Source organism: Acinonyx jubatus, chromosome F2, assembly GCF_027475565.1.
Source record: "Acinonyx jubatus isolate Ajub_Pintada_27869175 chromosome F2, VMU_Ajub_asm_v1.0, whole genome shotgun sequence".
Lineage (NCBI taxonomy): Eukaryota > Metazoa > Chordata > Mammalia > Carnivora > Felidae > Acinonyx > Acinonyx jubatus.
In genome coordinates, this window is record NC_069394.1 from 69,549,646 (window position 1) to 69,564,610 (window position 14,965).

General features: G+C 43.3%; 1 long non-coding RNA gene across 3 annotated transcripts in view; it reads right to left on the reverse strand.

Annotated features, from left to right (window-relative positions):
- The window catches only part of LOC106973808 (uncharacterized), a 46,637-nt gene that overhangs the window by 12,612 nt on the left and 19,060 nt on the right, over nucleotides 1–14,965 (reverse strand). The gene's annotated exons all lie outside the window — the stretch shown is intronic.

Below are 14,965 nucleotides of genomic sequence, written 5' to 3' on the forward strand. Positions count from 1 at the left end.
AATAGTGTGATTATCTCCATTTCACTAAGGAAGAAGTTACCCCGGGGGAAGCAACGAAAGGTCCAAATATCTGGCTTCTAACAGCAGGGCCCGACTTTGAGAGAACATCGCTTCCAACATATATTCTGTGAACATCAGCCAGGTTTGCTTTTTTGTAAGTAAGAGTTTCTAGAATAAGTTAGAAAATATTGAACAGTATTTCAATGACCTTCTTTTGAGGGTTGACCATTTATATGAATCTATTAAAGGTTCTGAGTATTCCTATAGTAGAGAAACTTGCTAGATTTTGTTTAGCCTAGCATATGTTTGATTCTAGAATTTATTATGACAAGTAACACTGTTTGCAACCTATAGGAAATTATATTCCAAAGGACTCATTAGAATTTCTTGTACACCATTGGTATTCATTTTTGTCTTGCCCTCAATGATTAGCCCATAGGAAGTAACACGATCTAATGCAGTGGAGAACCTGGGAGCTCATTTTCACTCAGCCCCAAATAGTGTGCTATCGTCTGCCAATTATGACTGCAAGAAGGTGACTCACATTAATATTGAGTATAAGAATTATATTACCATCATTAAATTCTACCACTAATTATACATTTAATGGAGAGAGCAGGTGTCCATAAAAGCAAGAAAATGAACAAATACCCATTCTTCACAGGACTCTCGTGAGCTATGAGCTACTGCCAGAAAGCATGTGCTAGGAGTCATGTCCATAGACCAGGACTTCTGTGCAAAACCGTTTGGGGCAGGTGGCCAAGGGGGACTCCTACTCCAAGACTGACATGCAGGGACTCATGGGAAGTGGATGGCTGAGAGTATTAAGGAAGAAAAGGTGTCCCCTTGACCCTCTCCTGCAGCAGTGGTTCAAATTTTCCCATCTCTGTGAGGTCAAGACCCTACCCTGGATAGAGTAGTGTTTCCATCATGGTGCAGAGGCTGACAGCAAAGGGAGAGGATTGGAGGGCTGTGTGTGTGTGTGTGTGTGTGTGTGTGTGTCTGTGTGTGTGTGTGTTTGTGTGTGACACCAAGCACACTGAAGCACTACTAGATGTTCACTCCTACTCCTGGTCATTTGCCTAATTGAATTCTAAAAATAGGTGGTCACTGTAAAACAAATAACCTGTTAGACTGTCTTCAACTAGGTATCTCCAACAACAAAAAAAACCCTTCTTGTTTCACAGTTGTGTGCATAAAATTCAGTGTGCAGCTTTCTAACCCAACACTCAACAGTAGCAGTTGGTTTTCTCCAAGGATCATGCATGTAGAGATAATTGTAAGTAAATATAAGCATTTAGAGTAAACAAGGTTAAAATCATACACTTAAGCTGCGTGACAAATTCGTATGGGCTACTAAATAGCAAGACCAACAAAAATAAAGCATTTTTTTAAGACTTGTGAGATCATAGAATGACGATAATTTGATTTTATTTAAAATACCCACATCTCCCAAAATGCGCTTGAAGACATTCCCAGCTACCACAGTGTACTCATGGGGATATTGCAGGACATTTTAAGTGTTCAGAGGAAACACAGTGCTGCTGGACATCTGCCAGTCACCCTGCAAACTACTAGCTCCTGTCCATTCACATTTTCAACATCAGACTGCGTTACATTTCTTTAGACACTGCCATATCTTTGCAAAGCCATGTGGTTGGCAGTTACTGTGACAAAAACCAAGTGTCTCAACAACAAGCAGTGTGGAACAGAAAATGAAGGTGGAGGTGTCTAGTCTGATTCCCAGCTAGTTGCAGATCCTTCTAGCTCCTCCGGCCAAGGTTGAGAACAGGAATCATTTCTTATTCACCTTTGCATGACGTCCAGTAGGAATACAATGCCTCGCATACAGCACGTCCTCCATAACTATTTGGGACATATTATTGCTAGACAATACAACAGAACATAGCACATCACCACAGTGCAAAGTACTTAATATTTTGTATATAACAATGGTGAATGTGTTTTTGCAAATCAAAGCCTGTGCTAAGGAGTCTGTGGGGAAATCATTTTGTCCATATGGGATGAAGCAAGAGAATCCACGGAGTCTTCTCTTCTGACCCACCTGAGATACCATAAAGGCCACAGAGTTCCTCAAACTGTTAGAATAATGTGTGCGAAATAGTTTCATAAGTGAAAGAGGAAAGGCATCAGCAAATAAACCCCTCGAAGTTACGAACAGGATAAAGGAGGCACCAAGTTTGTTCCAAATGTTCCAAATGTCCTAGGCAAAAGAGAGACAACATGAAGCCCCCTGGGGAAATGCATAAAGAATGAGAGTCACAGAGACCCCACTATGGAAGGGGAAGGATGGGGAGGATTTAAGAAACATTGTTAAAAATAAAAAGTAAAGCTGTACATGGGTAGCTAGCTTTGCAGCCACATCAGGGATGATCAAGAGGGAAGACCAGCAGGGGGAAGGAGCTGACCAAGAAGGAAGTAGCATCTAGACTGAGGCTGCCCTGGTTAAGAAGAAGAAGGAACTCAGCACAGCACCACTCAGGATGGGAGGGTAGGAAGAACGGGGCCACACTACGCCATCTGTCGCCATGATCAGTGTTTCCCCAGATGTAGTAAGCAGGACACTGTAAGCACGGGAGTGGGGTTAGCTACTACAGAATGGGGATGTCTTTTTCATTGTCATGGATGTACGAACATCCCACGCACTTTAATATACATCTAGCATCAGACCCACAATTTCACAGTATTATTGCCAACAAGAAGGCAGAAGTAGTAAGCATTTTTGTTACCCACCTGACACGTAGGGCATGGACCTCAGGTGAGCCCCAGAGCTGCTAGGTGGGTCTGTCTGAACTCATGAAGACAGTAGGCAAATGTTGGAAATTGGAAAAACACTGTTTATGATGATTCCCCAAGAAATTGGCCCTGGCTTTTCTCAAACTTTGTAAGGCCTTGTTATACAAAAAAAAAAAAAAAAATTGCAAAACCTAACTTTGGCAGAAAGAAACTTGTTTGCTGGTGCATCTAGGCAGGAGAGCACCTAGTTGTTTGGAAAATTGCAAAGGGAACAAGTAAAATACTTCATGCCCAGTCATCCAAAGGTACAACTCTCCAGATACGAAAGGGTGTGTATGGTAGTAATATCAGGCTTCCCTATATTTTGAATACCTAATGTGGCACAGGTGTAATTAGGAAAAAACTTTCTTTAACCGTAAACTGTCTTGTTTTATGCCTAATCTTTCTTTTTGCCACAAGGAAGAGTTCTCATTTATTAGAGTAAGTTTATCATTTCGAAGGAATAATATAATGATGCAATTCAAGATGAAAAATATGTTTATTAGTTCCTTCCCTGAAGTGTGATCTCAAGGAAAAAAAGTTTGAGAGAATAATATTTCATGTTATTATTTTCCCACACTGATTTTCAGCAATTTCCAAAGTATTTCCTGTTTTTAGTTCTCTAATCCACTTATACCCTCCTCAGGGAAAAAGATGATCAAGGAGTATTTCTTGGTAAAGGCTCTGGATTTATTCCAGCTTGTTTTGTAATAATAATAATAATAATAAAAACATTCTGGAGCATATTTGTTGGTGGAAATGAGGCCGGGATGCTAGGAACAAGCTTCTTTAACAAGAGCATATTCCGTGTGTAGAACTTGTTGAAATGCTACCGAACTGAGTGTTGAGAATTACTGAGAATGCTGTGTGTGTGTGTGTGTGTGTGTGTGTGTGTGTGTGTGTAGAGAGAGAGAGAGAGAGAAAGAGAAATACTCTCACTCAATTAAAAGAATGTGCATTTACTTTTAGGACTTGAAACCAATATTGATTTCTAGTCTTCTCATTTATAGCTAAATCATTTTCCCCAAGGAGAAGAAAATAACGCAAGAGAATTTGTTGATATAATGAATTACTACTGAGTTAATAAACAGCTAGGAAATAAACCCATGTCTTTATGGGTACAAGTGTGATTTATTAAACACAAGGAAATCATAAGAGTACCCTCAACTCCAAATCCAAATGGATGTGAAAAGTAAAAGCAGCAGCTACCTACAGTATTTAAAACTAACTTCAGAATTCACTTTAAGAAATGGCTTAGTGTATAAATGAGAATTCTAAAACATGAAAGGACCCATCATCACCAGTGGGTATATAGAGAAGAAATTAAACACAAGATTGAAATGGTTTGTTTTAAAATGGGATTATAGGGGCACCTGAGTGGCTCAGTCAGTTGAGCATCTGACTGCTGGTTTCGGCTCAGGTCATGATCTCATGGTTTTTGAGATGCAGTCCCACATTGGGCTCTGCAATGACAGTGTGGAGCCCGCTTGGGATTCTCTCTCTCCCTCTCTCTCTCTCTGTCTTTCCCCTGCTCATGCATGCGTGCACACGCTCTCTCTCAAAATAAATAAATGTTAAAAAAATGAGATTATTAATGAAGGGTGGTAGGAGCTGAGAAGAGAGAGATCACTGTCCAGAGAGCAATCGAGAAGGCTTCACAGAGGAAGTGGCATTTGATTTGGATCCTGAGAAATAGGACTTTGACATGCAGAGATAAGTAGGAACTAGAGAAAGAAATTCGAGACAGAGGAACCACAATAAGCAAAGAAACAGAGAGATAAAAGCATGGAACGGATAGCCTTCAGGAAAATTATACTTAATTGTATAAACTATATGTGAGACAGTAAAATGCAAATTAGGTCAAGCCCTTTCTTCTGCTGATTAATAGTCGCACATTTAAACTCAGGTGTTGTTTCTTCAGGGAAATCACACTGCTCAGTTGGTTGGGGTTCCCTGTACATGCTCTCCTCACTCCCATACGTTTCTATCAAAGCACTTACCACACTTGGAAGAAGTTCCTCATCTGTCTATCTCTTTTATCTGCACACTCTAGAACGGTAGGGGTGGAGTTGGTCTTGCTCATCAGCAAATCCCCAGCACTTGTATAGAGGCCTTTACAATGTGTAATCATCATTTGTGAAGGGGAAGGAAGGAGGGAGAAAGGAAGGAAAAGGAAAAAATGATAGCCGAGGCCATATCCTGGAAAGTCTGAATGTCAAATCAAAAAGTTGAAAATTCAGTAGCATGGCATTGAACGTTTCTGAGCTGGAGCCTGGGAGGTGGGGTGGCTGGAATGATCAAACCACAGGTGGAGGGTGATTCATCAGGCTGTAATGCAGAGGATGTATGGGGTGGTCCGGCTGGACCAACCATCACACGCCCATAGCTTAGTCAAGTACGTATGAGTGGTTGATCGACTCTTAGGTGATGGAGAAGTTTTGTGTCTTGTGTATCCACAGACAGTGTGAGTTTCAGGATCCTCTATCTTCTTTAGCCAGTGGACTCTATCTTATGTCTCTAGAGATGTGAAAACGCCACCAGAGACTGCTTGGTACTATATTGAGAGAAACCGCCTCTTCTGGAACAGCTGATTTTTCATCAAGGGTAAGCATTTTTGTTGAACTACAACCCATTTAAAAAGAGATGGCATGTAATGTCATATGGAGTTAAATGGGGTTTTTGAATTGATTCAGCTCATAGCTCCTGAGGCCATGCACAAAGGGCCAGATTTGAGGTAAAGCCTAGATATAAGCCCAGCTCTACCATTTATTCACTGATAACTGTAGGTGAGTCCCGGAGTGTCTCTGATCTGGTTCCCTCATCAATAAAGTGAGGGATTTAGTACAGGAAATCATTAACATGCCTTTAGAGCTACTGCGTGGTAAATGTATTATTTTACAGCATTACAAAATGAGATATTTACAAAAGCATCACAAATTGCTAAAAGGTATACATTTTTTATGGCCATCTTAAAAATAAACCAATGTGATGTGCTCAAAAAGGAATACATTTACACAATTTGGTTGAATTCTCCATGTTGATGGTAAAACCGAGTAGTAATGGAATTGTCCAATGATATTTGCTTTCAGAATTTAAAATGGGGTGAAAAAAAAAAGAGCCAGCTAAAATTTAATAAGCAGTCACCACCATTGTTTATTGAGTTGGGTTTATAAAAGTTGAAGACATGAAGGTAGAATGTTAATAAACGTCAATGTATATAATATAGATACTAGCTGATTACTACTGACATTTCCAGTTCTCTAAGAAATCTAATTAATTGCCAAATGACTTAATCACAGTCAGTACAATTAGCCTGATTTAAACCCTTTTTCCTCGAAAAGAATCATTAAATTTTTACTAAGACTCAGTTTCATTGTTCTAATCATATGAGTAAATATTTCTTCCCTCCAAAGTCAGAAGAACACTGTAGAAAGAGCATGTTTCTTGAACAATAATTGCCCTTTTTATTCTTACTTAGAAATGGTCAAGGTAAACATACGTTATTCACTAACGAGCTTAATTTAATATTAGTTTAAGGTCTTAAAGTTAACTACAGGTCTAGAAATTACAAAATTCACCAACATATTAAGCCCTTACAATTTCATGAGGTTCACCGGATTAAAGGATATTCATAATTGAAATTTAATTGGACCAAGCACAATTTTATATTTTTTTTAACATTAAATCATTTGCCATTACAGTAATAACTTACTGGGCCCATAGAGCTAATATGGATTTTTTTTCAAATTTTAATCACAGAAATTATACCCAAGTCTTGCCTTACCTAAAATATTAAGCTAATAATTTTTATGAGATAATAAGCTCAGAGAAAAATATGTAGAGGTTTTATAAGCTATGATTAAATTACTCTTATGTGATGAAAGAGTCTTCTTTTTAAAAAATGAACCTCAAAAATGTGTGATCCATTAATTCCCCAAGTTTTCTGAGAGAAGTTAAAAATGGAAGAGAAAGGAAAAGAAGACATGAGACAGAGCTGACTTCAAATATGAAATCATCACTGTTAAAAGCTAATTACCTTCTTCCTTCACAGAGAGGAAAGGTGTGCAGGGAAGACCAGTCTCTCGTTTACACACACACTCATACACATGTAGTCACTCACACACACGTGCATACACTCAGACAAAACACTTAGGCGCATACACAATAAAGTAAAAGGGAATCTCCTGTTTTAAATAAAGTAATCTCTCTTTTAGATCAATAAGGCAGATGACCCCTCTGACGGTTTCTTCCCATTTATATTCTAATGTAGATCTCAAATAGACAATCATGATTTTGTCAAAAGTTTCTCAAAGTGGCCATTGCAACTCCCATTCAAACACGGTGTACTTATGCCAGTTGGAGAGATGTGCACTGAAGTTAAAGCTTTGAGGGAGCAAGTGTTGGTCCCAGAGGGCCAAACACACAGAAAATCCCATGAGAACTGCACAGACAGTATGAACGGTTCTTGAACAACTTCTACAACTTGTTGTCTCTGGAGTATGCCTACTGACCAGTCATCACTAATTAGAAGCCCAAGGAAATTCCCAAAAAATAGGCAGAAGAAACTAAAGAAAACATTTCTCAAGGATACAAAGATAAGACTGAGGAAAGTTCTTACACAATTTTGAGAAGGTGGCCCAAGCCAAAGTTTGTCCAAAGAACGTCAGTCTGATGAGAACTGAACTCATCAATCCTTCGAGTTGGCTGGAGGATGGACTTCTGCAGCCTGTGCCCATCCCTCCCTTAGGATTTCCTCCCTAGACTCACAGGAGAAAGTGAGGAGGGCATATGGTCATACATGGAGTGGAGGTGTTCGTTTATCAAGGCATTTTACCATCGATAATAATGTTCATATTTAATCAGATAATGAAAGGATTCAAACTGATTTGAAAATAAACTCAGCAACAGCAAAATAAGAAATCAGGAGTTCAGACAGAACCTGGGTCCCAGCAATTCTCACAGTTGAAGAGATTCCTGAGTGGAAGACTGTGGGGTCCCCAAGGGAGCACCCACTCACGAGTCAAGGGCCCTGGGCCTCAACAGCCAGGGGTTTCTCCAGGACTGTTGGCTATTGACCCCCCAGATACCACAAACCACCTTGACAGTCTTAGAAGGGAGTCAGAAGGGAGAAGTCAGGGGATATTGACAGCATTTGAGGGACTCGGCCGAGTGATTTTCTGCAAAGCAAGGAGCTAGTTGGCATTGGACAGAAGTAATGCCTATCTATCTATCTATCTATCTATCTATCCATATAGCCATATATATATAATGTTTTATCTGTTTTTAAGAGAGAGAGAGAGCGAAAGAGGGGCAGAGAGAGAGGGAGACAAAGAATCTGAAGCAGGCTCCAGGCTCTGAGCTGTCAACACAGAGCCTGACACGGGGCTCGAAATCATGAACCATGAGATCATGACCTGAGCCAAAGTCGGATGCTTAACCGACTGAGTCACCCAGGCACCCCTTTAATATATATATATATTTTTTAATTTGAGAGACAGAGAGAGAGAGAGAGCATGCATGAGAAGGAAAGGGGCAGAGGCAGAGAGAGAGAGAGAGAGAGAAAGAGGGAGAATCCCAAGTAGGCTTCATGGTCAGAGCCAGCCAGTTTTGGGGGGCTCAATCCCATGACCCTGGGATCATGACCTGAGCAGTAATCAAGAGTCAGGTGCTCAGCTGAGTGAGTCACCCAAGCACCTCTCAAAACATTTTTGAATGGGTTGGCATAGTGAGGAGAGAGTCTTACAGTAGCTATTGATGAATAATATGTTAGTCTCGATAAATTAGCAATTTGAGTTGGTTCAGTCTTATCTCCCAGGAGCAATTATTTCCTGGAGTAAGCGGCTAAGTTATTTTTGCTTGGCCTCAACACTGTCTAGTATGCTTTCTCCCAGAATTATTTAGCACAGGAACAAAAACAGTCAGTTTGGGTTTTCATGATATATGACACCATAGAGGTTATGAGATTTGTACTGCCCGTTTGCTAAGCCCAGCTCCTTAGCTAATGAGCTGTGTGACCGAAGCCACTGAATTCTCTTTCCGTGCTCTCCTTTGTCTCACCTGCATAATTACAGCTTATATTTACTGACCTGTTCCTACTGTATTCCACATGATGTTTTAAGTGTTTTATTTAATTCTTTACAACAGCCCAATGGGGAAGACAGTTGAGCGCTTTCGCCAGGTGAGGAAACAAAACCAGAGAAGTTTAATACCTCTGCCATCACGTCACGAGAAAGTGGGAGAGCCGTGATGTGGCCTATGGTGGCCTTCAGAGAGCTCCCAATTCATTGCTTTGTGGACTGCCCCACTACAGGCTTGCGGGGAGGACTGGATGAGATAATCAGTGCGAGACGCCTGGTTCCTGACATGTGATATGTAATCGCTAAATGCGAGCCGCTACCATTAAACTATTAAAATGAAAACTCAGTGAAAAGTGCAGAGTTCGGATGAAAATAGGATGCAGACATTGCTCTGTCTCGATTTTGAGATTTCAGAAGGTGCAAAGTATAAAAGTCATAACCATTTTTATAAAAAGAGGAGAAAAACATCCCCTGTAAAATAAAAACAGGTTGCATACGTTATAGTCATTCTTGCTGCACCAGACGGTCAGAGATTACAAGGTTCCAGGAAAGTCATTATTATGCACCACTCTGCTACCCGCCCCCTCCCGACCTGATAGATAAGAAAGCCTCTGTCTTGGGGCGCCTGGGTGTCTCAGTCGATAAGCAGCTGACTTCGGCTCAGGTCATGATCTCGCAGTTGTGAGTTCAAGCCCCGCGTCGGGCTCTGTGCTGACAGCTCAGAGCCTGGAGCCTGCTTCAGATTCTGTGTCTCCCTCTCTCTGCCCCTCCCCCCACTCACACTCTGTCTCTCTCTCACAAATAAATAAACACTAAAAAAAAAAAAAGGAAAGGAAAAAGAAAAGAAAAGCGTCCGTCTTCCAAGTTGGAATAGAGGATAGCACACCTCCGTGGGATGTATCCATATCTGCTCTCTGTCCTTAACATTTAGTTCTAAACTACCTCCCCTGCGCAGTCTGAAAACCCCACTGGTTAGAGCAGTGAGTAAATGCCTTATCCTGTCAAGGCAGCTCTGCCCCCAGGATACACAAGTCTGAGGCACAAGGAGCCGCAAAATCCCGTAGGAGGTGTCTGTGTCTCCCTGACAGAGCCACATGATGGTGATGATAACAAAATGTTCAGCGCCCTCTAAGGGTTCTGTATCTGTTATCGCTCCCTTGGCCCTATGAGATTGGTACTATTATTGCACCCCCTGTCAAGATGAGTAAACCGAGGCATAGAGCGAAGGTAAGTGCTTGCCCTGAGTCAAACAGCTAAGGAAATCGCAGGGCCAGGATTTGGACCCGGGCAGCTCGGCTCCAGAATTGCGTGCTCATCGTAATGTGGCAGTGCTGCTGTGGGAACCTGGTACACCTCAGCTACCTTCAATATGTATTGAATTAAATACATATATTCAGTTAAACACAGTGGAAGTTTGCTGCAGGCCGAGAAGAAAAAGCAGAAGCAGGGATCGAGGTAGATCTTAAGAGACGTGGGGAAAGGTAAAAGGCAAAGCGTTGCTCCTGTGGATGTAAGAGGAAAGATAGAGCAGAGGGCAGTGGTCAGGGCGCCGGCCCAGGGCAGGTACATGGAAAACAGGAGTTGACGGGCTGATGCTGAGTGTCATGAAGCCATTGCTCCTAGTGGGAACTTCCTCATCAAGTGACCTAATTGTCTCTCTGAAGAAAACAAGAGCTCTTGTTCCCAACTGGGTGACAGGGGCGGTGCAGTGGAGCACAGAGTAGACAGGGCTGTGATGGGCAAGAGTGACGACAGCCCAAGTGAGCGAAGAAGCCAACCAAGATCTGGGCAGGACAGGCTTGTGGAAATCGAGTGTGAAAATGAGAATCAATGTCATTTGTTGCTGCCTTTTTTTTTTTTTAATGTTTATTTATTTTTGAGAGAGAGAGAGAACACGCACACGAGCTGGGGAGGGGCAGAGAGAGAGGGAGACACAGAGCTCGAGGCAGGCTCCAGGCTCCAAGCTGTCAGCACAGAACCCAGCACAAGGCTCGAACCCATGAACCGAGAGATCATGACCTGAGCTGAAGTCAGACACCTAACCGACTGAGCCACCCAGGCGCCCTGAGTTGCTGCCTTTTTTGAAGAGATGTGTGCATATACCTACTTTGGGGTAGAAGCTGAGCCCCAGGACCTGAGTGGCAGGTACCCCATGCTTCAGAGAAAGGGGAAGCCAGTTCTGGGTGGGGGAGGAAGAGGACTTTGACAGTGGGGAGAAGGCAGTGGGCAGAAGTCAGGAGCCCCAGGGAGAGCTGGGGGAGGAGGCACAAGGGAGCCCTGGAGGCCAAAGCCAGCAGCTGACCGACTTTACAGGAGAGCGTCAGCGCCCAGGGGAGTTGCTAAGTTGTCCCTGCCGAGCGAGACCGCCCTCCTCCGTCTCCAGTGTGAAGTCCTCAGAAAGGATGCAGTGTGCGCTCGCTGGCCCTTTTCTGCTTGGCCACATGCCTGGGCCCGCGGGTCACAGCCAGTGCTGTGCAAGACTCAGCCAGTGTGGGACCTGGAGGCGCAGAGGGTTCATGTCAGCAGCAGCCAGGTGATGACTGGCCTGCAGTGAACAGCTCTCAGAGGCTCGCTGCAGGGTTCACAGAAGCCCTGCTGGAAAGGAGCCTCGCTGGCTGCAGCAGCGACCCAGAGCACCCCCCACCGACTTGGCCAAAGAGCAGCGACCCAGAGCACCCCCCACCGACTGGCCCGCCTTTGGCCGCTCACAGTCCTACCCTCTGGGCCGCTTCCTGAGATCACCTCCCACATGAGCTCCGGGCACGCAAGTCTTGTCCTGGTTCGCATGGGGGAAAACCCAAAACTACGACAGTCTCCATGGCTTTTGTGTGAGTGGACTGTGAAGGCTTCCACAGCAGGAAACTGCCCTGAGTGCAGCCTGACAAAAAGCAAGCTAGATGGGTGCCGAGCCTCACGGACGAGAGGAGTGGCGTCCGGGTGGCTCTGGGACTCGCGGGCGAAGATGCATGTCCTGCTGCCTTAGCCTCCCTTCCCTTATTCTTTTTGTCTCTCCATCAGGGTATCTGGCTGCCTCTGTCCTCTGTCCTGCCAGCAGTGACACTGGCTGCACAAACAGCCCGGTTAAAAAATGGGCAGAAGAATTTGAACGGGCCCGTCACAAAGGAAGACATGCGTGTGGCCAAGAAGCACATAGCAGTTCTCAACATCGTCAGTCATGGGGGAAACGGGCATTAACACCGCAAAGAGAAACCACCGCACGCTCACTGGAGTCGCTAACAGTCGAAAGAGTACCAGGAGTTGGTGAGACTGTTAATGGTACAGCTCCTTTGAAAACCGTTGGCAGTTCTACGAAAAACTGAACAAATGCTTACGGTTCAGCAACTCCACTCAAGAATTCCACCCAAAGACAGGGGCAACTGGGTGTCTCCATCGGTTAAGCGACGACTCTTGATTCCAGCTCAGGTCGTGATCTCATGGTCATGAGACCGAGCCCGACGTCAGGCTCTGCATTAACAGTGTGGAACCTGCTTGGGATTCTCTCTCCCTTTCTCCCTGCTCCTCTGCTGCTCACGTGTTCTCTCTGTCTCTTTCTCAATCTCTCTCTAAATAAACAAACTTTTTTTTTTAAACACTTCCTCCTGAAGGTAAATGAAACATGACCACCGGAAGATTTATACAAGAATGTTCATAGCAGCTTTATTCAGAAGAGGCAAAATGCAGAAGCCATCCAGGTGCCCATAAGTAAGAGAAAAGGTAAACAAAGGCTAGCATAATTATATAAAGTGATAAACACGGATGAACGTGAAAATATTGGGCTGAGCAAGAAGGGCCTTATCAAAAGACAATATAGTAAATGCTATGTGAATGTCTAGGACACACAGAATTAATCCGTATAGTTGAAAAATGAAAAAGAATGATTGACTTGTGGTAAGAATGAGATTGGAAAGGGGTAAGAGAACTTTCTGGTGTCAAGGAAAAGTTCTGTATGTTGGTGAGTCTTGAGTTCCACAACTTTATGCATCTGTCAAAACCCACAGAATGATACATTTAATATACATATATCTATGTAAATTTTACCTCAGAGGCAAAAAAATGAGCCATAAACAAATGTTGAGTTCTAATTAATGATACATATAATGAACTGTTTAGCGGGAAATGTACTAATGTCTAAAACTTACAGTGAAATGCATTCAAAAATGGTTTGATGTGTGCTCAGACACATTACTTCAGTAAGGGTCAGAAAATGTGACTTACAAGCTCTAGGAGTTGTTTTATGGTGCTCACTGCCCTCTTTTCGGTAGCTTTGGAATTTTCCATAAAGTAATGTTCAGAAAATCAGGAATGACAACCAAAAAAGAATACCTGCTTTTATTGAGAAATTACTTTGTGCCACGCTCTCTGTTATCCTTATAGCTTATTTTTAAATTCTCTCAAAATCCTGAGGGTGGATATTATTACCTCCATTTATCCTCAGGAGAGAAAACTGACACCCAGAGAGGCTCAGTGAACTTTTCCAAGAGCAAATGGCATAAGATAAAATGATGCAACTACTTTGGAAACATTCTGACCGTTTTCCGTAAAACTAAACAAGTACTCATACCCCAGAAATTCCTCTCAAGAAATCCTTTCCAAGAGAGATGGAAACATAACGTCCATGAAAAAGACGCGTACAAGAATGCTGATAGCAGCTTTGTTTATAGTGTAGAATCCAAATACAGGTCTTTCCCAGTTTAAGCTCTTAACGTTCATGATATCCTGGTTTAAAAAAAAATGGAAGCCTATCCTCCATCCTCAAGCAGCCGTTGCTTAGGTGGGCACCCGGGTGTGTATTTACAAAAGAATGTGTGTCTGTCTGCTTTTCTTGGTTCTAACATCTCTCTTGATCATGACTCTCAGACGGGGCTAGCACACGAGGCTAAGGGTGAGGAGTCAGAGCCAAGAAGATGAGATGCCGTCTGGGAGCCAGGAGAGTGTGAGCCGGGCAGGCTGGCAGCACAGCTCTCCGATGTCTGAGGAAGCCGGGGAAAGGCTGGCTGCAGGGCCCTGTGGCGCCGGGGTCAGAAGGGCTGAGCATCCACATGCAGTGGCCAGCACAGACTCACGGTGCCCTGAGACCAGCAGGAAACCACACCAAGAGGACGGAAGGGCTCAAACCAATCTAAAGTCTACGGCAAGAGTTTGGGCCGCAAAAAGAACTGGGTGTACAACCATAGGACCTAGCGGTTGCTGTTGTTTAATAGATTTTATTTTTTCTTTTAAAGCAGTTTGAGGCCCACCACAAAATGAAGCAGAAAGTACAGAGACTTCCCATATATCCCTTACCGCAACACAGGCACAGCCTCTCCCACTGTCAACATCCCCCATGGGTTTTGACAAACGTATAATGGCATGTGTCCACCACTGTAGTATCATACAGAGTAGCTCCACTGCCCCCCAAATGCCTGTGTTCTACGTGTTCCTCCCTCCCTCACCCCAGTCTCCTGGCAACCGCCGATCTTTTTACTGTCTCCATAGTTTTGCCTTTTGCAGGATATCATCTGGCTGAAACTGTACAGTAAGTAACCCTTTCAGATTGGCTTCTTTTAAATTTTTTTTTAACGTTTATTTATTTTTGAGACAGAGACAGAGCATAAATGGGGGAGGGGCAGAGAGAGAGGGAGACACAGAATCCGAAACAGGCTCTGGACTCTGAGGTGTCAGCACAGAGCCTGACGCGGGGCTCGAACTCACAGACTGTGAGATTCATGACCCGAGCTGAAGTCAGACGCTCAACCGACTGAGCCACCCAGGTGCCCCCAGATTGGCTTCTTTTAATTACTGATATGAATTTGAGATTCTTTTCATGGCTTGATAGCTCATTTCTTTCTAGTGCTGATTGATAATTCTGTTGTCTGAGCATGCCACGGTTTATTTAGCCATTCACCTGCTGAAGGCTTGATTACTTCCAAGTTTTGGCAGTTATGAAGAAAGCTTCTGTAAACATCCACATGCAAGTTTTCCTGTGGACGTGATTTTTCAATTCATGTCAGTAGATGGGAGCAAGATGACTGGATCGTACGGTAAGAATATATTTAGTTTTTCCAGAAACCGCCAAACTGTTGTCCAAAGTAGATGTCCCGTTTTGCATTCCC